The sequence below is a fragment of the Acinonyx jubatus genome, chromosome D4 (genome assembly GCF_027475565.1).
Source record: "Acinonyx jubatus isolate Ajub_Pintada_27869175 chromosome D4, VMU_Ajub_asm_v1.0, whole genome shotgun sequence".
Lineage (NCBI taxonomy): Eukaryota > Metazoa > Chordata > Mammalia > Carnivora > Felidae > Acinonyx > Acinonyx jubatus.
This window is the reverse complement of record NC_069391.1, coordinates 84352748-84376742: the sequence shown is the minus strand read 5'-3', so window position 1 is coordinate 84376742 and position 23995 is coordinate 84352748. Positions and strand designations below refer to the sequence as shown.

The 23995-nt window shown below is 42.6% G+C and overlaps 1 long non-coding RNA gene across 9 annotated transcripts in view; it reads left to right on the top strand.

Annotated features, from left to right (window-relative positions):
* Positions 1 to 23995, top strand: part of LOC106968182 (uncharacterized) — an 81592-nt gene that overhangs the window by 47200 nt on the left and 10397 nt on the right. For 6 of the 9 annotated variants that reach the window (XR_008291301.1, XR_008291298.1, XR_008291300.1 and 3 more), the window contains one exon: positions 18835 to 19052. This is a non-coding gene — a long non-coding RNA (uncharacterized LOC106968182). Of the gene's footprint in view, positions 1 to 5774; positions 9175 to 18830; positions 19053 to 23995 lie in introns of those variants that run through there. The other 3 variants (XR_008291299.1, XR_008291296.1, XR_008291297.1) reach the window with 3 other exon arrangements.

Below are 23995 nucleotides of genomic sequence, written 5' to 3'. Positions count from 1 at the left end.
TATGTCTCTAGAAACAAGGTAAATAAAAACAAAAATGAACTATTGGGACCTCATTAAGATAAAAAACTTTTGCACAGTGAAGGAAACAGTCAACAAAACTAAAAGGCAACCGACAGAATGGAAGACATTTGCAAATGACAGATAAAGGGTTTGTATGCAAAATCTGTAAAGAACTTCCCACACTCAATACCCAGAAAGCAAATAATCCAGTGAAGAAATAGGCAGAAGACATGAATAGACACTTTTCCAAAGAAGACATCCAGATGGCTAACAGACACATGAAAAGATGCTCAATATCACTCATCATCAGAGAAATACAAATCAAAACCACAATGAGATACCACCTCACACCAGTCAGAATGGCTAAAATTAACAAACGATGCGGAGAAAGGGGAACACTTTTGTACTTTTGGTGGGAATGCAAACTGGTGCAGCCACTCTGGAAAACAGTTTGGAGGTTCTTCAAAAAATTAAAAATAGAACTACCTTATGGCCCTGCAATTGCACTACTAGGTACTTATCCACAGGATACAAAAATGCCAATTCAAAAGGGCAATGCATCCTAATGTTGTTAGCAGTACTATCAACAGTAGCCAAATTATGGAAAGAGCCCAAATGTCCATCTACTGATGAATGGATAAAGAAGATGTGGCATGTGTGTATATATGCACATATATCTGCCGCATATGCAATGGAATATTACTCGGCGATGAAAAAGAATGAAATCTTGCCATTTGCAACAACATGGGTGGAACTAGAGTGTATTGTGCCATGTGAAATAAGTTAGAGAAAGACAAGTATCATGATTTCACTCGTGGAATTTAAGAAACGAAACAGATACACATAGGGGAAGGGGAGGAAAAACAATATAAAAACAGAGAGGGGGGCAAACCATAAGAGACTCTGAAATACAGAGAACAAACTGAGGGGGGTTGCTGGAGGGGAGGTGGGTGGGGGATGGGCTAAATGGGTGATGGGCATTAAGGAGGGCCCTTGTTGGGATGAGCACTGGGTGTTCTATGTAAGTGATGAATCACTGGGTTCTACTCCAGACCAATACTACACTATATATTAAATAACTTGAATTTACGTAAATAAAAAATAATTATAAAGAGGTTCAAGTTGAAGATGTTGGTGCTTCTTCCCATTGGGCTCCCAGTGTCAGGCCCATAAGAATGAAACGTGATTAGTTACATGGCACGAGGTCAGCATTCAGTGTAACTGCTGCCATGATTCTTCCTTGGCCTAAAGCCTGTTCTGGCCCTTGGGATTCCTGCACTTAGATCATTTTCTTAAACTGCATCTGACATGTTAGATTCTGTGCATGCCCCACCCTCAGTCAGGGCACAGCTGGGGGAGAGGGACTGAGCCAAGAGTAGTGCAAATTTAGTCAGACTTAAAAGGGGCTAGGAATAGATGATTTTTTTTCCCAGAAGACTGGGGATGTCAGGGTAGTCAATGGAATTACTGTTGTAAGGGGGTTGAAACATAAAAAACCCCACAAAACCTATTTGTCCTGAAGATATTTATATACTGTTATGAATAGTAACGTGGGCATTACTGAAGTTGTCATAACGAATTATTTGTGTGTATATATGCATTTGTATATAATCTCAGTCAAGAGATAGTGAATATATGACTAACATGGAAGTTCATATTATTTTTCACATTCTAAAGTTGGGAGCTATGTTAGTCGGCTCAGGTCGCCATGACATAATACCTCAGATTGGCTTATACATGGACATTTCTTTTCTTTTCCTTTAAAATTTTGTTTTTAGTGTTCATTGAGAGAGAGAGAGAGAGAGAGAGAGAGAGAGAGAGAGAGAGAGAGAGAGAGAAACAAGCAGAGAGGGAGACACAGAATCCAAAGCGGGCTCCAGGCTCTGAGCTGTCAGCATAGAGCCTGATGTGGGGCTTGAACCCACGAACCATGAGGTCACGACCTGAGCTGAAGTTGGATAACCAACTGAGCTACCCAGGTGCCCCGGCATTTATTTTCTCTTAGTTGTCAGGGCTGGAAGTCCTTGGCCAGCGTGGTTGGTTTCTGTTAAGGGTCCTCTTTCTGGTTTGCAAATGGCTGCTTTCTTGCTCTGTCCTCACCTGTCCTCTTCTCTGTATGTGCACTGAGAGACAGAGAGAGAGAGAGAGAGAGAGAGAGAACGAGGACAGCTCTAGTCACTCTTCCTCTTCTTAGAAGGACATCAGCTCTGTCAGATCAGGACCCCACAGTCACGATCTCATTTAACCTTATTTACGTGCTTAAAGGGCCTATCTCCAAATATAGTCACATGGGGGGTTTAGCCTTCAGCATATGCATTTTGGAGAAACACAGTTCAGCTTATAAGAGGAACCATTGTGTACAACTGCTGAAAACAGTAAAATGCCCTCACTCCTTACCACTGGCATTGGGTTCTCCTTCCAGACATAATGGGGCCTCAGAAGCTTCCCTCAGTCTTGAGAGTGGTGTCTCCTGAGCATTTTTGGACTGTATTGATCCTTGGTAGCTCCAAAGATCCCTTGGCCTCCCTACTTCCTGGGGTCCAAATAGATTATATAAAGCAATGGGGCCCAAAATAGGTGGATTGTATACTTATTTAAAATCAAATGACAACCTTATATATAGATTTTATATTGTAGAAAATTGCAGTATGAGCTTAAATGATCAAATCTTCTGCTTAACTTGATCATATGTTGCAATTAAAAAAACAAAATTTCTTCACATCAGTAATGAATATACTGCTGTACGAACATAGATTTTACATCTTCTTTAGCAATAAGGGCATGCTTGATTAATATCTGAATTGCAATGCCTTCCTGTCTCAGTATAGCTATTAGAATATTTTAGTCTCCTAATCTGCATAGGCGCTTCACTAGAAGTTATGAAGGCAAATGTTAATGACATAGAGGTGAACAGTGAGCGTTCTAAAGCAAGAGTCAGTAAACTGTGGCCCATAAGCTAAATCATGCATGCTGCCCATTTTTATAAATAAAGTTTTATTGGAACACAGCCATGCCTATTTGTTGACGTAGCAACCACGGCTGCGTTCAGGCTATAACAGCACAGTTCAATGGAAAATGGCTTACAAAGCCAAAAATAGGTACCATCTAGCCCTGGACAGAAAAAGTTTGCTGACCCTCAATCTAAAGTAAAGATCCTTGAGTTCAAATTCCTAACTGCAATTTCTAGCTGTGTGACCTCAGGCAAGTTATCTAGCCTCTCTGTACCTTAATTTTTTCACTGTGAAATGAGGGCAATAATAATACCTGCCTCAAAGGGGTGTTAAGAGCAGTAAATGAGCTTATAAACATCTTGGCATAGGGTCTGGACTAACATAAACACAGTATTTATTAGCCAAACACTCCACAGTAAACGAAACTCATAATGAAGATGCTAAACCAAGAGCAATTGATGATTAAAAAGGAATTAACAATAATTAAATTAACAATAATTAATAATTAAATGAACAATAGCTGAAAACCTGACCAACTCACATCTGTAGGGGTGAGGATCCTCCCTAAATATCCTTTCTAAAAATTTACAAGAATTCTATTCCTATGAGGCATGCCCAGTGGGAGCTTTGGAACGTTGGCAAGCATTGCCGGGCACTAAGCCATGTTAGGAGAATATAGAATAAATAAATAGACCAAGTTTAGTTTATTAATAACAAATTGAGTAACCCTTAATAATGCATTTAGTAATTTACCAGTAAAGAGTCTCTAACCATGCATAAAAATAGAAGTCCGTGGAATTGAACTGGGTATGTGGTTCTGTTCACAGCCTACCGGATCATCCATCTCACCTTGACCCTTTCCCGACTGGATGGGCAGCCATCTGGTTCTCAGAGTAAATGAAATCAAGTCATGGATCCAACCCCTAGTCATACTGCCAATTTAATTTTCTCCTATGGCCACAGGATGTACGCCTTACCATGGAGGCAATTGACTGCTGGGAAAGTGGGGTGGTGATAGGACCTTAGCCCTGCTGGAAAATACATCCCAGTGATGAGTGGTGGGTAGGCAACGTCACATTTTGTTAAAAGAAGTCTACAGTCTCAGGTGTAGGGGAGGTTACTCCCCAGTCTACCTTGGGGGTTATGTGAGGGTGTTGGCAGTGTTTTCCATGAGGAGTTAGTTCCGTGGAATAGCAGTCATCAAGGATAAAGTGGCTGTTTAATTAGGAGTAGGAAGTGTGACTAAAAAGTTTCTTGTCTAATCTGCTGGTTGTTTGTATCCTTATCGCTGTCAGAAGTCTCTTCACAGAATCTCGAAATCATTGCACAGGTAAGGATTAACCTCAGAGGCAGGACTGGAAAAGAGCCATTGGTGGTGATGGAGTGGCGCGGCCAGATCCAGTCACCACAGTGAACTCGAAGTAGAGGTGCTTTTTCAGATATTTGACAGATGAAATTAATTATCCTATGGATAGTTCTTGTTCAAAACGCTCCCCATCAGGTATCCGGTGCGTCCTTTCTTCTGATGCTCCTTTTGCAACTAATCTGGTCCGTGAGAATTTTGGTGATGCCTCTTCTCTGCTTTCTTCCTCTCCTGTGTTTTTATTTCTTCAAGTTCTGCTGCTGCCTCCAGATCTCACTTCTGTGTTCTCCACCTTCTCCCATTGATTTGATCATTTTTCATTTCTGTCCTTCAAGACTCCTTGCAAACCCAGCCTAACTTGGATTAAGTGAAATTGAGCTGTCTACACCCATTGCTTTTCCCGGGTCCGAAATCACTAGATGATGTATTATGGAAAAGACAGGAGAATATAAAATAATGTATATGTGAATTTACAGCTCTTGTTTACCCTGCTTGGTTTTTAAAATAACATTTCCTGGGATGCCTGGGTGGCTCAGTCAGTTAACCATCTGACTCTTGCTTTTGGCTCAGGTCACCATCTCACAGTTCATGGGATCAAGCCCCGTGTCAGCCTCACAGTGCATTGACAGTGCAGAGCCTGCTTGGGATTCTCTTTCTCTCCTTCTCTCTGCACCTTCCCTGCTCCCTTTCTCTCAAAATACATAAAGAAACATTAAATGAAACAACACATTTCCTGATTATGGAAGAAATGCTTGTCCATTTTAGGAAATTTGGCAAAATAAGGGATGTTTCCTTTATTAACAGGAAAAGATAATCACCCATAATCCTACTCTGCAGGGTAGACACTTAATATTTTGTTGTGTTTCTTTTCTGTTTTCTTCTGTAGTCTATGTAGAGTGCTTACTATGTACTAGATACTGTGCTGAACATTTTACATGACAACCCTATGAAGTATGGTTTATATTTTTGTCATGTTAAAGATGAGGAAATAGGGCCCAGAGAATGAAATTACTTGACCAGGTGAGTGAGGAAGAAAACAAATAGATAAGAGTCCATGATATTAACTCCATGCTATTCTGGTTACCATTCTGCTCCGTTGATACTAGATTTCATTATTAAAATTAAATTTATTAGTGATCAGAGGATCAACTTTCAAAACCTGATGAGTTTATCTTGGAAAAAATAATTAAATGCATATTAATGATGGCTCAAAATTTTAATTTCTTTTTTAAAAATATTTTTTAGGGGCGCCTGGGTGGCGCAGTCGGCTGAGCGTCCGACTTCAGCCGGGTCACGATCTCACGGCCCGTGAGTTCGAGCCCCGCGTCGGGCTCTGGGCTGATGGCTCGGAGCCTGGAGCCCGTTTCCGAGTCTGTGTCTCCCTCTCTCTCTGCCCCTCCCCCGTTCATGCTCTGTCTCTCTCTGTCCCCCCCAAAATAAATAAACGTTGAAAAAAAATTTTTTAGGGGAGCACAAGTAGGGGAGGGGCAGGGAGACAGAGAATCTGAAGCAGGCTTTACACTGACAGGCTGACGGAAGTGAGCCCACTGTGGGGCTCGACCTCACGAGCCATGAGATCATAACCTGAGCAGAAGTCGCATGCTCAACCGACTGAGCCACTCACGTGCCCCCTTTACATTTTAATTTCTTAACAGAGTACCATTTGCCTTCTATAAAATGGGGTGGGGAATTATTACCCATGCAAAATGCCCGAAACTGAACCCCCTTCTTGTCATTTTCCTCGTTTCTAATTCTTTCTTTACTGTTCTGAATGAACTGATGAATTTGTCAGGTGAGAAGAGGAAGAGAAGAATTCATCTTGTTAGCCCCCAGAGGATTCACATTCAACTTCTTCACTCAGCCCTTCTGCTGCCCTGGCAGAGTGACAAGTACCGTGAACACCACGTTCGTTGCTTTCTCTCTCCTGCTATTTCCCCAGTGGCATTAATCACAAAATGGGCAGAAGTCGAAGTTCTCAGCTGACATAGCAACATCTGACAGAATTTCCTTAATAATAGAAGGTGGATGAAATGTATATAGAACGTTGCTGTTCTGAACGTGATATTTTATCATTATGTGATGTGCATTTTCTTCTACCAGTGATGGATGTCCTCCTAAATAATATTCTACCAGAGGCTAATTAGAAGTTCTACCTCATCTCCATCTAAAGACACTTGTGTGGAAAATGTTATCTGAAGTCATTATACACGTGCAAATTTTTAATCTGCTTTTCTGCGTAATGGTTGATAGACTTACACATTTTAAAGGAATGCATAATTTTGATTCTTTAGATATATTTACATTGTTTGTGAGCCTGTCAACTGTATCTCTTTTATAAATGAGCTTCAGGAGGCACTGCTGCAGAATTTCTTCCAACCACTGTCATTTGATTCCTGGATTTCCTATGAAATGTCAACACTACTGCTGATTATTAAGAAAGCAGAATAAATAAGCATCCAAAATGGTATTTTTGCAGTTCCTGATTTCAAGTACTGAATAACAAAGTTAAGTTAAAACAATAAGATGTTATGTTGTAACAGATATGAGATATAAGGTAAGATGATTCATTTCAGCCTCTTCTTTTTATGGATGAAGGAACTGAGTTTATGGCTGGCCCAAGGTTAACAGCTAAGAGGGAAGTCTCCTGCCCATGTGCAACCAAATCCTCTATAATATCTTAAAGCAGAAAGCACTTATTTATTCACTGCTTGCCAAAGGTTTTGGATTTCGAAAAACGACCTGGAAAAGTGAACGCTTTGCAAACTCATAGGATCTGAAATGGGGTTGCCCCACTCTCTGACCATTTCTGCAATCAGGGTATGCAAGGCCAGTCAATGGTCAAAATTTTGAACTCCTTACAGACTTACAGAAAATTTGCAAGAATGGTACCAGGAGTTTCTAGATGTCCCCGTCCCGGTATACCGTGTTCTTAACATATTATATACCGTGATATAATTATCATCACCAGGAAATTAACATTGATATGGTGCCATGAACTAAAGGCGTCATTTGAACTTCACTTTGAGACGTTCCACTCCTGTCCTTTTCTATCGCTGCTGTTCCCATGATGCAATTCAGAATTCCATATTGCATTTAGCTGTTCTTTCTCTCTGCCCTCCCATACTCTGCAACAGCTCCTCAGTCTTTCATTCTCCTTTATGACCTTGACAGCTTCCAAAGAATACTGATTAGTTTATTTCACCACATGTCCCGCAATTGAGGCCTGTCTGGAATCATAGGGTTGGATTGAGGCCATGCATCCCCATCAGAAGCACGACACAAGTGGTTCCTCATCCTTCTCGGTACATCAAATCGCAGCATTTATGATGTCCAAGTTGGTATCAATCGCCTGGTCAAGATGGTCACCTCAGACTTTGCCACTATAAAGTTACTATCCCAATGGCCACAATGGAACAATTTGAGCAAAAGGATAGATAATGATGGTATTAGATTGTGACCCATAAAATAAAAAATATGAGTTAGTGGTGATATAAATAAGTAACTGATAAAATAGGTACAGTCAAGTCTTGTTATTTGCTGTGGTTAAGTTCTATGACGTCACTGTGTGAATCTGAGCTAGCTCATACTGAACCATTGCTCCTAGGGGAAATACAGGGTTAGGTTCCTGTAAGCCTTGGGTCAGAACCTCTTTATCAGCTGCTCCAAACATAACCTGGTTTTATTTTTCTGTTTAAAGACTCTATTTAATTTCATTTGTGGATTCATTCATCAACAGTACCATAACTCATGCCTGAAGGAAGCTCATTTAACTACACATTTTCTCTGTAGGGCACAGAGTTAGGGACACTGGACAGCACACCAGCACTCTGACTGGGGGACATTTTAAACAATGAAGCTACCAACAAAAAGCACAAAAAATGTGAAAAGGGTGGCCTTCGATTGGTCAGAAAAAGGACACCTCTTTACAGTAGGAGAGCCAAAAGAAAGAGGTAGAATGTTGCCTTGTTGGACCTCAGTGGGGAATGTGTGTACTTCATGAATCTCAAAGTGTTCACTGCTCTGGACGTGCCCATGAAGGACCAAGAGAGTGCCATGAGTACTGATTTTGAGGTTACAAACAAATTTCAGCCTGAAGGCGAATTCTCAAATTCCTAATAATGAGGATGGACTGTATATGGGGGAGAATTGACCACTCTTCTTGGCAGTAGAACTCTAAAAAAAATGAACAGACTGAAGGGCACAGCAAATCGCCAGCCCCACAGGCACCCCCTTCAGTGACCGTTGCTGCAGATGGACCACCAAGGGATGCTACAACAGTGGGCAAATCTTGGAAGAACAAAGGGATTTGCATAGTTTCAAAATATCTGCCCGAAGACACTTACTACAGGGGGAAATGCAGTAAATTTATATTCACTTCAAATTTAATATTGCATTTCTTTATTTTTCTTATATTACATAGCATTAGCAGATGTTGACTCCAAATACATATACATAGATGGTACGTGCTCAAGTTCTTCTTTTTTTCTTTTTTGTTTTTTTATTAGAGAGTGCAAACAGGGGAGTGGCACAGGGGGAGAGAGAGAGAGAATGAATCCCAAGCAGGCTCCACACTCATCATGGAGCCCAACGTGGGGCTTGATCCCATAGCCCTGAGATCATGACCTGAGCCGAAATCAAGAGTCAGACACTCAGCCATCTGAGCCACCCAGGCACCCCTCAAATTCTTGATGATAAGGGGATCTCCAAATTTTTTATTGTGTTTTCACATCTGGGTCATTAGCTAATATTTGGTCAAAGCTGTTAATTTATGTAAAACTGGAGAAGAGTCACAGAAGCTGCCCCTTCAAGGAGAGATTTGGGACATTTAAGGATCCCTGTGTGAAATTATCCCAGGTAGAGGTAAGCACTTCCCCTTTGGTGTTCCCACTGTGTCCTATTTGAATAGACTAGAAATACCTATTTCACACTATAAATTGATGGTGTGCACACCTATTTCCTGAACGGATCGTTTCCTGAGTACAGCAGCTGCCTTCTCTCCCTTTATATCTCCAGTGGCGAGTGTGAAGTGTATCTCCCTTTATATACTCCACTGGCAGTGTCTCATATATAGTAGGTGCTCAATAAACATTAACTGGAAATGGACAGGGTAGGATCCAAGATGGCTACCTTGGGTCTGCCGGACATCCACCATCCATACTTGTCCACACAAATTTTTGTTCTTGCCATATTTTCAGATGCTAATGTTTATCTCCCACCCATGGTGAAAACAGGCATGCCCTTTGCTATACTAGTTAAAGGTACTTGGAAATGAAGACCTTTGTAAGCACATTTGGTTCACGGGAAGTTTTTTTGTTTTACATGTCTTCGTTCAGATGTGACCTTAGGTATTTTATTTATATATCTACCTTTATCCTGTTAACGGTGGTACTGCTGTCTCTAGAGGCAAAACAGATGAGTGGCAGCGTTAGGGATTTTATGAAGCAGCTTCTCTGAAAAAGCTTTTATTCTGAACAAGTGCCATGGTTGGTTCTGAGCACTTGGATGGTTTCAGATTGAACCACGTGTATTAGGGAAGCTAACTAACATAGCAGCTCCCCAAATCCAGAGGCTTACCATAATGCAGTGCAATGTAGTGTTCCTGGTTGGGCAGTCCTCCCTGAGACAGTGTTTCAAGGACTGAGGCTTCTTCTCTCTTATGGCTCTACCCACCTCCAGGCCCTCAGAATCCTCTCCCTTCAGCTTACGGGCCTCGTCTAGCTCTGATTTGCTGCCTTCTTCCCACATTCTCTTGGAAGTGAAGCAATCATGTTTCTACCCTTAAGCGCAAGGCATGCTGGGAAATGTCTAACTTAGTGTGCCCATGAGAAAAAAGGGCAATGGTTTGGTGAACAACTAGCCAGTCTGCCTCACTAGCTCATCCTGGCATCTCTCTCTCAATTCTCATATCACTTGTTTTCCTTTATTCTTCTTTAGATGCTTAACCCTTTGCTCATTGTATTTATTCATTCATTGATAAACCCGTTGATACCATAAGGGGCTCCTACAACATGCCAGTTGATGGAAGTTGCATAGAAAAATCAGGTACAGGGCCCTCCCTGGAATCCAATCTTGCTCAACTCTTAGCTATCAGAGTATTGGGAAGTCATTAAAAACAATATGCATGTGATTACCTATCTCACCAAATAAGTACTTTAAGCTACTCAGGTGTCTAAATTTTGGTGTCCATTCATTTGTTCACATTTCGCCTTTTTATAATCTAACTGGAAACAAGCAGAAGCAGATGTCTAAGATTTAGGGAAGATGTAAAGGTAAGGAACTTTAAATTCTCTCTTCGAATTTTGTTATCCTTGAACATTTGAAAAAGTTATCATTCAGTCTTATTAGAGAATTGGTTTGAGAACCACTGGTCTTGTCTCTGATCATCTTTGGGCATGGTATTCCTTCTTTGTTACTCTGTAAGCAGTTTGAATTTAGAGACCTCGTGTAACATAAAACTTTTTTTCTACCCTTTAAACTCTTAAACACTTAACTGATCCAATCATCTTTTTAAAAGTGATTACTTATATGATTTTTTAAGTAAAGTTTACTTATTTTGAGAGAGAGAGAGAGAGAGAATGCAAGCAGGGGAGGGGCAGAGAGAGGGAGAATCCCAAGCAGGCCCCTCAATGTTAGCTCAGAGCCCAATGTGGGGCTTGAACTCAAACTGTGATATCGTGACCTGAGCTGAAATCAAGAGCCAGACTCTCAACCGACTGAGCCACCCAGGTGCCCCATTACTTGTATGATTTTTAAATGTACTTATCATAGAAAAGATTGAAAAGCCAGATAAACAAAAAGACAAAAATGTTTGTTATCTTACTTCCCATAGAGACATCCTACTAAGATGAGATATGCATTTCCAGTCTTTTTTCTGTACGTGTGTTTAAGTATGACTTCAGTATACACACACTTTTATAACAACGGGATCCTAAACATAGGGCTATAATTTAAAAAACTCATGTATTAACATCTCCATCCTTATGTTGGACATGTTTTTGCTAGGGTTTCCTTTTGAGCTTATTAAGAGTAGATTAAAAGTGAATGAGTATCACAATGTAGATTATTTTGTATGAATAAAATAGTTATAGTTGGGTCACATGTTCAAGTCTTTTTGTTTTGTTTTTTTTTAATGTTTGTTTATTCTGAGGGAGAGAGAACGCAGGGAAGGGGCAGAGAGGAGAGGGAGAGAGAGTCCCAAGCAGGTTTCATGCTGTCAGCGCAGAGCCTAACGCTGAGCTCGAACTTAAACCGTGAGATCATGACCTGAGCCGAAATCAAGAGTCAGAGGCTTAACTGACTGAGCCACCCAGATGCCCCCCAAGTACTTCTTTGTGATAAATAAAAGGCCAACATTTATATATCCTAGCTTTATAGTTTACTAACTGCAGTCTTTCTGGGCTAAGTTTTTCTTCTTTGCGAGACGGGCGTGAGGCTAGTATGTACCCCACCGAGCTGTTGGGAGCATTTAATGAGCCGATACATAGGAAGTGCCTGGTGACCAGCGATGCTCAATAACTATTAGTTATCATGACACCACATATGAATTAAAAAACTATAGGTGGTAGTCTCCCTTTAAGCAGGCTTTAAGTCCGTGATTCTCAGCCAGGAGTGATTCCCCTCACCTCATTCCCCAGGGGACGTTTGGCAATGTGTGGACACATCTTTGGTTGTTCCAACTGATGGAGGGGGTGGTAGTGAAGGGGGTGTTACTGGCATCAACTGGGCAGACGCCATGGGTGCTGTCGCATACCCTAGAGTACACAGAACACCCCCCATAACCAGGAATTATCCTGCCCCAAGTGCCAATAGTGTAGGTTTCTGCTTTAAAAGGATGTATATGCTGTACTGTCATAGATGGAGGGGGTGACTTTGCCACCAAAGTCACACAATTAGGAAGTAACCTCTGATGGTCAATTAACATGTCTGGAAAAGAGGTTAATAGCACTCGATTGATTCACCTGGTGTTTGTGGAGATCAAATGAAAAACTGTATTTAACTCTTCTGTAAACTCGTACTGTGCAAGTATAGGTTCATTCTAAATTGTTTGCCTTACCTTAAAATTTTTTTTCATTTTCCCACTGAAGTGTCTTTTTAGACATTTTTCCCCCTAATTACTTCCTCCCATCATGACATGTTAATACTACAGGTATGCTGGGTATCTATGAAGTCCGATAGGGTTGAGAGCCACAGCCACTATGATATGCAAGGTGTGTGTGTGTGTGTGTCAGAAGAACCAATTTCACCCCTCTGTGGCCTTATCCCCACCGCTGAGAATGCATGTCCTAAATAAAAGGGAATGAATTCTGAAAACAGAAGTATTTTTTTTTTCCGTGATATTGTGATTACTTCTTAAATTAAAAGTAGCTTGTTATTATCTGTTTTGTGTTTGGAATCACATTGAGACAGCAATAGGATACTTGAAAATAATACCGTGGATTTAAAATGCCTGTAGTCTTGGGGCGCCTGGGTGGTTCAACTGATGGACTCTTGATTTCAGCTCTGGTCGTGATCCCAGGGTCATGAAATTGAGTTCCACATGGACCTTCGTGATGGGAATGGAGCCTGCTTGGGATTCTCTCTCCCTCTCTCTGCCCCTCCCCCGTGCTCACGCTGTCTCTGTCTCTCTCTCTCAAAATAAATAAACTTAAAATACGTGCTCATACAAATGAGTGGGGATTTAGTAAAATCTGCAAATACAAAAATAAGATCTGCTAGAGGACAAATATAGAAGACACACTGAAGAGATGAAAACTTTCGAGAGAGGCTGCTAATCTGAATCTAAGCTTACCGTGAAAAGGAAACATAAAACGGGGGATTGAGAGGCATAGAATGGAGGGGAAACTGCTGGATAAGGAAGCTGAAGGGAGTCATGTTCTCTTTTCTTTGTAGGTGACAGGTACTATAATAACTAGGTAGCTTTTTTTTCTGATGTGTACGAAAAGGCAGGATTCTGTACAGCTATGTCTGCAAGGCGAGGGGCACGTCTCGTGTCAGGGAACACTGGGGCTTAAGCTGTACATTAGCTGTCTGGTCATCCCGCGCAGGTCTGGAAGGAATCTTCATGCCGCCTGGCCCGTGTCCATCTACTCCTGCTCTTCCTTACTTCCCCGCCTCCCGTTTGTAAATCCTCTCTTTCAGTCCCATCTCCCAGCCTCCCTGCGATCCTTGTGGGTTCCTACTTCCATACTCTTGCTTGTAACTCCTATTCCATCCGGACTGCCTTCTCATGCATCATTTTCTCCCTTCAGACTCTTCCCTTTTGTTCCCGCTACCCGACGCTGACCCTGAGAGGTAGGTGTGAGCCTCACTTTACAAGTGCACAACCCACCTTGGGTCCCACAGCTGGGGTGTCCAGGCTCCAGGTCTTTGGCCTCGGGGTCGGATGTGCTGTCTGCTCTGGCTGCATGGGCCTCTCTGGAAACTTGTCTGAAGCGTTGTAGATGTTCGGTGAACATTTTTTTCTCCCGGTGAGTGTACGGGTAGATACGTTTTACCTTGAAGACGGATGAAATGATGGTAGATGGAACGGCCACCGTTATCTGCATTATAGGTTTTGCATTTTATTTCCTGCCCACTTGTTGGCATCTGTCAGCAACTGGAAATAAAATTTTGTAGCTTCGCCCCGCTGTCTGCAAAAGTTTTGGCGTGGGGCAAGAGGAGAGCTAAGTGTTGGTTGCACGGTATGAATGCCATACGTGTTGGTTCTCTGTAGTACGCTGTGAGTTTTTAGGCATGTGCTGTAGGTAAGTGACGACATATAAGTAGAGGCCAAGGTGTTCACAGGCAGTGCTGGGTGTTACGCTGCTTAAAGAAGCAATTTGCTGCACTTATTTTTGTATCCACAGGCCTGGACTGATCACGGAACATGATTGGCGCTCAATACGTGTTTATTGAAGTAAAGGAGCTATTGTTTCTCTCCTCCTCTATATGGGGTGTCTGCCAAGTCTGTAACAATTCTCCCTTCTCTGTGAACTCAGAATTGGCATTGGCTGTTTCTTCTCCGAATTCCTGCACCCACCCACCCCCAGCCATAGTTCATTGGCCAGGGTCAAACACCTGACCATCGCTGGCTCCATTCCCATCCTGGAGATTTGGAATTGAGACAGTGAGGGACTGAGGGTCAGTCTCTGTGGCAAAACCCAGAGCATGTAAATATGGGGACTGGCGCAGAGCGGTCGTACGGATTGAAGGTTGGAGAAAGCTCAAGTTACATGCTCGAAGTCTGAAGCCACTGTGTAGAGAAGAGCAGACAATATGGAGAGAAATTCTGGGCAGGTTCAGTTTGCCTCTGAGTCTTGGTTGCAGTTCTGTTCGATGCCTTGAGACGCGATTGTGTTCTTCTTAGTAAATTTATTTTTGTGTTATAGTTGGTCCGAGTTGGATTGAATTATTTGTGACTAAAGATCCTCCACCACTATATCAAAATTTCAGATTTCCCATTTCACTGAAGGAAACCGCACCATGTAGAGAAACCAGATAAAGGGAAGAGACCAAATTTAGTTTAAAAACTATTAACAGAGGGGCGCCTGGGTGGCTCAGTCGGTTAGGTGTCTGACTTCGGCTCATGTCATGATCTCACGGTCCATGAGTTTGAGCCCCGCATCGGGCTCTGTGCTGACGGCTTGGAGCCTGGAACCTGCTTCGGATGTTGTGTCTTCCTGTCTCTCTGTCCCTCCCCCACTCACACTCTGTGTGTGTCTTTGTCTCAAAAATAAACATGGAAAAAAATTAAAAACTATAAACAGAAATCATTTGGGAATTGTCTATATTAAAAACAGATTTGAGGGGATAGGTAGGATAATGCTGAGGGGCTTCCGTGCATTTTTAGTTTTGAAGTAGCAGGAAATTTTTCCTTCAAGGTGAAAAACACGAGGTGAGAAAAACAGAAAGTGCCTAAAATTATAGATAGTAGTCAATGATACAGCCAAAGCCCAAATTGATACACAAGAAACCCAAGAGTCATTCCTCTGTGCTTCCCAACTTCAGCCCTCTTATCCAACCCACTGCCAAATCCCGTCTCTTTTCCCACTTAGTGGTCTCTTGGTCTGTCTCTGTCCACTCTGAGCGGCCATTATTTCTCATAAGGACTCATGCCATGACCTTCTGTAAGTGGACTGCCAGAAGCCAGTCTTGGCACCATTGTCTCTCCACACTGTGACTAGAGTAGCCTGCTAAACATGCCCAATTGATGTGTCACCTCCTCGAGGTAAGACTTGGAGAGGCTTTCTTTTGCTCTGCCCCACAAAGCCCTGTAAGGGACCCCGGCTGTCCAGCTACCAGCCTCATATGGCCCCCACTCCCCTCCCTGTCTGTGTTCCTCGTGGGCTTCCATTTATTTCCTGGCCCCACCAGTCTTCTTCGGCTATGGGGCCTTTGCACACATTGTGCTCTCTACTGGAACCTTCCTTTCTACCTCTCTTGGCTTCTCTGACTAGACCTGTTACTCCTAGCAGAGCACTGTGTGCCCATCCTTTCTACCACATGCCCTAGATATGGTTTCTCTTTTCCTTTTTTCTCCTTGTTTTGTTGTGTCTCTGTTGTAGGCTATAAGCCCCACAAGGGCAGGGAGTCTCTGCTTTGATCCTGGCCCCTGAATGGGTGATCGATGAATATTTAATGAATGAATACATATGTGAAAGAGGAAAAGAAAGAAAAAGCAAGCAAACCCCAAAAAAGCAGTCCAATTTTCTCATTTTTTTTTTCGAAGACTTGTTTTCCATAATTCAGTTGTTTGTAACTCAGTTTCTCTTAGATACTGGGCTAGTGATGAACAATATTATTAACTCTAAGCTCCCTTTACAAGTAGGAGCATAAGGTTATCAGTACCTAAAATATAATTCATGTTAGTAGGACTCGTAGGCCAGCCCATAAAGGCCTGGTTAACCCATAGTGTCTCTCAAACAGTAGTTTTAGGTCCTGAAATCTCCTAAGCTTCTGTGTGTCTTGAGAGGGACACAGGCAATATGAAGGAAAGAGGACTTCAGTTACTAGTGGAGGCAAGATGTTCTGAGAGACATGTGCTAAGGTCGGCCATTTTAGTGGTAAGTGTGGGATAGGCAGATGGGAATGGAGGGCAGGTCTGGGGACCATCCACGGGATTAAGTTGCTCATAACCGGTTGGAAGGACTGGCTAGGATAGGTCCCCTTTCCTCTTGTGTATGTCCCCTTTGAAAGTGTGTCCTCTTAAGCAGAAGACCCTGCTTGACAAAAACCTTTCTTTGCTCTTGACCACAGAAGTAGTTGTACTTTGGGCTCGAGTTTCCACATGAGCATTTTATCCTAAGAGGAAGAAAAGGGAAGGCGTTTCCGAAGGTGCAGGGATTGGCCCAGAAGCCCTCAGAGAGCAGGAGAGTGAAGTCAGTTTGTGGAAGTGATACTAGATATTGTTGGCTGAAGAGGAAGGTGCATGGTGCTTGGGGAATGACAAGGCAGGAAGGGAGAAAGGAGAAAACACAGACTTCCTGCCTGAGAGTAAGGGACACAGATATTCTCTTAATTCAAGAACCAGGTTTTCTGACAAATATTCCCAGAGCGCATGGCTCAGGAGAAGGGCCAGTTACTTCGGATACACCTTTCTAGAGACTATCACTTTTATTTTTGAAAGAATCATCTGGCTGCAACGTTAAGAAAAATCTAAAATCCAGAAAATACCACATTATAGAAAGAGCTCCATAGCACGAGTTGTTTTCCTGAAATGAGATCATAGAACACTCCGCAAAAGCTTTTTGTGAAAATTCCAGCAAAGAGGATTGCCTGAAATTAAACCCAGTGTTCTTTCCAAAGAGTTTTGCAAATACCATCCGTGCAGTAAAAAGCATAGGAATTCTGATGAGAACACATTTTGCCAGGATTCATCACCCCCTTCTCTTTCACTCCGGAGGTGGCCTCTTATCCGTGGTTGTTGGATGGAACCAGTGAACCAAATACTTGAAACCAATTTGCTGGTTTGAGAAGAAGTTACTGATTCTCACAGCAGGTGTATACTTGGAAAATCGCATTGTTTAACTCTGCATGTGGATGATTCTTGCCTCATACTCCTTTAAGTCAGGCTGACGGAGTGAGGCATATGGATTCTTCTTGCTTTATTGAAGTCTTCAGAGGAGTTGAAAAATACTTAACAGGTCTGAATGTTGCCTTGAGTTTAAAATACTTCATGTGCTTCCCAAAATGTCTTTTTAGGTGAGGGATACTTTTTGCAAGTATCTGCATTATTCGTGGAGGAGGATGTTGCAAGGGAAATTTCTTGGGCATTTTGTCCAGTACCAAGAAGGCAGTGGAGAAGACTACCAAGTTAAATAGATAGATTTCTGGATCTAATTCAAAATGATCACTGCTTGAGCTCTTGGTGATTTATTGTTGTCAGAACTGCAAAGCCCAATCAATGTATTATTTACATCAAGTTCGAATTTGTTGGTCATATGATCTAAATTTGTATTCTTGAAATAAAAGGAAGCTTCCTCTATCACTGAGGGAAAGGAAGAATAGAGAAGGTATGGTGTTGAGCACAGGTATACTCTGTGTATTTGTATTATTTTCATTGAATAATAGAAGCTCAAAGGCATAATCAGTATTCAACTCTTGGGGTGAAAATAAACAAGAATTCAATACATTTTGGGTCAATATTTCTTCTGGATATTGTTTAAGAACATAGGGGTGCCTGTGTGGTTTAGTCGGTTAAGCATCCAACTCTTAATTTCAACCCGGGTCATTATCTCACGGTTTGTGAGTTCAAGCCCCACATCAGGCTCTGTGTTGACCATATGGAGCTTGCTTTGGATTCTCTATCTCCCTCTTTCTCTACCCCTCCCCCACTTGCTCTGTCTCAAAAATAAATGAACATTTAAAAAAATTTTCAAAAAGAACATATATAGGGGTTCCTGGGTCAGTTTGTTCAGCGTCTGACTTTGGCTCAGGTCACGATCTCGCAGTTTGTGAGTTCAAGTCCCGCATTGGGCTCTGTGCTGACAGCTCAGAGCCTGGAACCTGCTTCAGATTCTGTGTCTCCCTCTCTCTCTGCCTCTCCCTGACTCATGCTCTGTCTCTGTCTCTCAAAAATAAGTAAACATTAAAAAAATATGTAAGGCGATGAAGCCACATGCTGCTAAATATTCCCCTTTAAATCCTAGAAATGTGGGTCCCACCCCACTGCAAACCTTCCTCTTATACTTTTTTCCAAGAAACATCATTGACTCAGGGAAGGTTCATTTCAACAGGAGGTCTGCCATTTTGAACTAATTTGAGCAGCCTTTGTAGTAGGAGGAAATGATTTATTATTCCCAGTCATCATTAATAAGACCATTGTGAGCAAGTCTGCTGATAAATGTAGAGCCAAAAGGGAGAGTTTTAATTTGTGATCAGGAAAGTTTCTTTCTGCTAAACGGGGAGAGACATCTCTGGCTCCTACCTATATGGGTGTATAATAGGAAATAGGCCTTATGGGTATTTATCGACTTCAAACCAGGAGGCTTTTTATTTTTTTATTATTATATGTTAATGTTTTTATTTTTATTTTTGAGACAGAGACAGAGCATAAGCAGTGGAGGGGCAGAGAGAGAGAGAGGGAGACAGAGAATCCGAAGCAGACTCCAGGCTCTGAGCTGTCAGCACAGAGCCCAACGTGGGGCTCCAACCCACAAACAGCGAGATCATGACCTGAGCCGAAGTTGGACGTTCAATCAACTGAGCCACCCAGGCGCCCCTAAACCAGGAGCCTTCTTAATATAGAGTCCTCATTTGGGGTGAGTAGTTGTTGGAGAAAAGAATCCAGTTAATATTTTCTTCAAACATCTGCATTTTTGGCTTTTTTTTTTTTTTAACTGACAAGTTATTTCTCCTTTGGACCTCATGGTTGACACACAAGACTGTCACATGAACCAGAGAGAGAACTAAAACCAAAGAAAGGATCTAGTCAAAGGCATGCCACAGGGATCAAAGGAGAAATTTCTGCAAATGGGCAAGAGACAAGCCACACGTGGACAGGTAGCAGTATGGGAAAGAGTGAATCCCCTTGGTGATTACTGGTACAGGGAACTCGGGAAGTACATGGCCCCACATTAAGGATCTTGTGTTATAATTGTCTAAAGAACACACGGGCACACCAGCCATACACTGAACATAAATAAATCATTATATTTCTAAACTGTTTTATGCTTCGGTGATTAGCAGCTTTGGGCTTCTTCTGCATTTCTTGAGAAGACCTCTGGAGAGTCAGCAGTAACTAAGACCGAGGCAGCTCTCAAGGTGTGAGGCTCAGCTTCTTTAGGAATTCAAGTCACCTTGGGGTTCAACCTCTAGTCTAGAGCAGGTCACGTGGAAGTGAAATTCTCCTGAGACACAAGAGCAGGAAGGAGGGTGTGGAGTGAGCCTTTCCTTCTTTGCTCAAGGGATGAGCCAAATTTAAAGGCGGCGGTTAGAACACTGATGGAATGACATTTTTAAGATCTTCACTGATGCTCCCTCTCTGGCAGTTGCTGTTGCTTCTGCCTCCTCCCCTCCCCCACTGCACCCGCAGGTCCTATATAGGCATCATTTACTGTATGGGGAAAAACAGAGTTTTACCAAAGAATGGGGGGGGGGGAGTCTTATGATTTTCAAAAGCTAAGACCCTAAGGGCACTTAGTAGTTGAGATGAGTTGGAGCAAAGCTGGCCTCTGGTAGAACGTGAAGGTTTGCAGGTGTGCAGGCAGGGAGGTGGGGAGACATCTCGATGCAGGTGAGGCGGGAGCTCCTAGTTGTTGGTAGGGAGGTGAGGGGGAAGGAAAGAAAGTGGTGGGGAAGAGGAGCGACAGAGAAAGCTCCTGGAAGTTGGGAGCCCCTCCTTCCTCTGGAAAGAGGCTTTGTGCGGGGAGGAAAAGCAGTAGGTACAGAAACCCCAGAGGCCTTGGGTCGCCTTCCCTTTCCTGTAGGGCTCAAGGAGACTGCCAACTCCCAGAACAGAAATGGCAAAGTGGCGTCCAAGGTACAGGTGTCCAAGGAACCTGTGGGAATCGAATGCGCCAGCCCAGCGTGCAGGCGTTAGAAAGAATCCCCAGTGCTCACAAGTGCCACTGGCATGGTAACAAAGACCCCACAACCTTCCATCGGCCTCTGAAGTGAGGGCAGTCTTGTGAGATTGAACCCTTAACCTGTGGGCTCTGGATAAGTCCACACAGTGTCAGAAGTGAATTCAGGGGCGCCTGGGTGACTCAGTCGGTTAAGTGTTGACTCTTGATTTTAAGGTCATGACCTCACGGTTCGTGGGATGGAGTCCTGTGTCATGCTCTATGCTAACAGCATGGAGCCTGCTTGGGAGTCTCTGCCCCCCCCCCCTCAAAATAAGTAAATGAACTTTAAAAAAAAGAAGTGAATTGTATTGTGGGACATCCAGGTGGTATCAGAGAATTGGTTGGTGTGGAGGGGAAAAAAACCCGTATGTTTGGGGACAGAAGTGTTTTGAGTAAACACTGTTCAGATCTTTTGACTTCTTCCGTGTTCTCCCAAGGTCCAATTCAGATGTCATTTGTTCCCAGCCACCTTTCCATCCTTGTGTTCCTTTGGCACTTTACACGTTGATTATGGCCCTTTATCGAAGTTGGCCTCGGGTGGCAGACTGGGTCAGTGTCAGCTGCTGAGTGTGAACCCTGGAGGGTTCCGTCTTGTGTCCTCACGGCACCTGCCGTTCGTGTAGCATTTTAAGCTGCCAGGTATTTTGGGGCTTGGTACATAATAGAGCTTCAATACATATTTGTCAAACTAAATTTAAAATTCCAAAACACATAATTAGAGAAGCATGAGACACATCCTTGAAAGAATGTTTAATTGGCATGGCTTTGATTCCCTCACTGCTTTTCTTTCTCACTCCAAAGCTTTATTTCAAACTTTTTCAGACATCCAAAATAGCAAGAATCACTCACTGACTACCCATATAACAACCACCTAGCTTGTATAATAGACTCTATTATTAAATGTGTCTTTGTGTATTTGATATATTTATCCATCTACCCATCCATCAGTCCATATTACTTCTCCCTCACTGCCTTTCCAACGCAACCAGTGTTTGAGAGACCTTCAACTTGGGGATCAGATCTGGGCTTAATTCCTAAATTCAGCCCTTATTTGTTGCATGACCCTGGGGGTGTGGCTTAAGTTGGGTCTGTTTCTGTCACTGGGGTGGACCATGCAGCCTACTTCATGGGTTATGGTGAGGATAAAATGAATAATGTGGATAAAGGGCCTGCCACACAATGCGTGTTTCATGTAGTAGCAAGAGAGTAAGTACAGTGTAAATATTTGTGTCAACCATTAGCACTGATTTGCAATGATGTGTGCCTCTTGTGTTCTTGCTTTCAGCCCCTGCTTTGGGCTGAAATTCACAGGAGACAGAGTCTCAGACTCTTTCATGGTTATAAGCAAGAGGTCCCCGGATCTAAGAGGTCAAGGGTGGTCTGGGCTTTGGTGTGGAAACTGCATTGTGCATTCCCTGGCACAGTGTAGAAACCACAGATCTAAGAGTGGAATCACTGGGTATTTACTTACCTGAGACGAGAAGGGGTAATACCTTACCTAGAATTCAGAAGAACATTTGCTAAAAATGGAGGTAAGGAGAGAGTGTCTCCCACAGCCATAAACACCTCTTCCTGAGTCCTTTAGTGCAGAGATTTGCATATTTTCTGGGGAGAGGCCCTCATCAGTACAACTTTCCACTCTAAGGCTACAGACTGTCTCCCCATCAGAGAACCAGAATTATGCTCAGGTTGTTTTTTCCTAAAATGGGCCTATAAAGTTGTGGCCTGAGAATGGAGGATGAGGTCACCTTCCTTATGGCCTCAGACCAGGCAGCATTTGGGGTTGTTGGAAGGTTGGAAAAAGAAAATCTCATCCTTTATTTCCTGCCTTATTGTGACGTGTCCATCCCATGCCGAGTCATTTGCAATATCCTTCCTATCCCTTGGTTTAATCATGTTGAGTACAGGATGCTGTGAATATTATGCTTTGAATAGAATTGGGGTCCATCCATAGAAATTGTTTTCTCCTGCACACTTAGAGTTGGGTCTTCTTGACTGCACGTTTGTGTTGGTGGATGTCAGTAGACTTGTCCCTGCATAAACTGAAAAGTGCCTAATGTTCTCCTCCTCCTAATGGCTCACAACCTACATGACCTATCACATCAATCTGTGGAACTCTTTTTAAATACAAGTGACTTCTTTCCCCCAATTCTGCTCCCAACCCTTCGAGTCTGAGTCAGTGGGTCTTGGGATAGCCCACTGGAATCTACTCTTAAAAAATTGTTACAAATTATTTTACTTCACAGCCAGAACTAAGAACTACCTCTCTACTCTCAAGCTGTGGCTTTTCTTCATAAAAACAGAGATGAGGCAGGGGTGCCTGGGAGGCTCAGTCCGTTGAGCATCCGACTTTGGCTCAGGTCTTGATCTCGTTGTTCGTGGGTTCGAGCCCCATGTTGGGCTCTGTGCTGACAGCTCAGAGCCTGGAGCTGTTTCGAATTTTGCATCTCCCTTTCTCTCTTCCCCTCCCTGACTTAAGCCCTGCCTCTCTCTCTCTCTCTATCAAATATAAATAAGCGTTAAAAAAAAAGATGAAGCAGGTCTTTTTTTGAGATGGAAAATCTTGGTTGACCTTTCCATTTTTGCTTTGTCTTGCATCAGTTGATGGGCATAAAACAGAAAGCTAGCTGAAATGAAAAGATTAGGAAGAGTTCCAGAGTAAAAAGTTTGGGTGTAAAGGTTGGGCATAAACTCAGGAGAGCTCTTGAGGAGAATCTTAGCTAGCATAAAGAAGAAGAGAGGTTATCACAGCCAGCTGGGAAAGCAGACTGGGGATGATCAGGGAAAGGGTATAACCCGGGACAGAAGGGCACAGGCAGACTGAGTTACTGTATTTTATTCCATAACATCCAGACTTCACATTGTAAAATCCCAGGCATCTGTTGGCCCAGTGCCATTTGGGTATAGTTATCATTGTCCATGCAGAACAGATTTGGTTGTTCACCATGGTGGCAGAATGGGACAGCGTCCCTCAGAATTTCAGTCAGCAAACAATTTAAGTACTATCCGAAGAAAGAATAAAATCCTGGTTGTTGTGTGAAAACCTACTGTTGTCATTTGCTGGTTAGATAAAAAAAAAAGTAACATCAAACCTTCAGATCAAGTGTTACTTGTTTGGAAGAAAATTCTGGAGAAAATAATGGAAAGTTTTTTTTATAGAAATGCTGCATTCATGATGCTCTTGATGACACAGACATAAATATCATATGGAAAATGGGAGCTACATGCCAATTGTGAGTTGAAAGGTGATCCAGGAGAGCTGGATGTGAAGGAGTTTGGAGTATAGTTGAATTGGAGGAGTTTTTTTTTTCTTTTCCTTAATGGCAGATAGTAGTGATACATCTTATAACCATTGGTGTCTTACATTCAGTGTAATAGGGTGTTTGTGTTGGTTTGTACGAGGGAGAATACTGGATAGAATTCTCCTCTAAATAGTCCCCTGAAAAAGCATATATAAAACATATAACTACAGAGGGGGCCGAGGGAAACACAGATCCTTGTGTAGCAAACTTGAATAAAATAAGTTTTCTCTCAAAAGAGAGCCGCCACCATATATTTACATAATAATAACACTTTCAAAGAAAAGAAGCTGGGTTTCACTGGACGTATTGCTATCTTCGTGGAATTTTTCAAAAAAC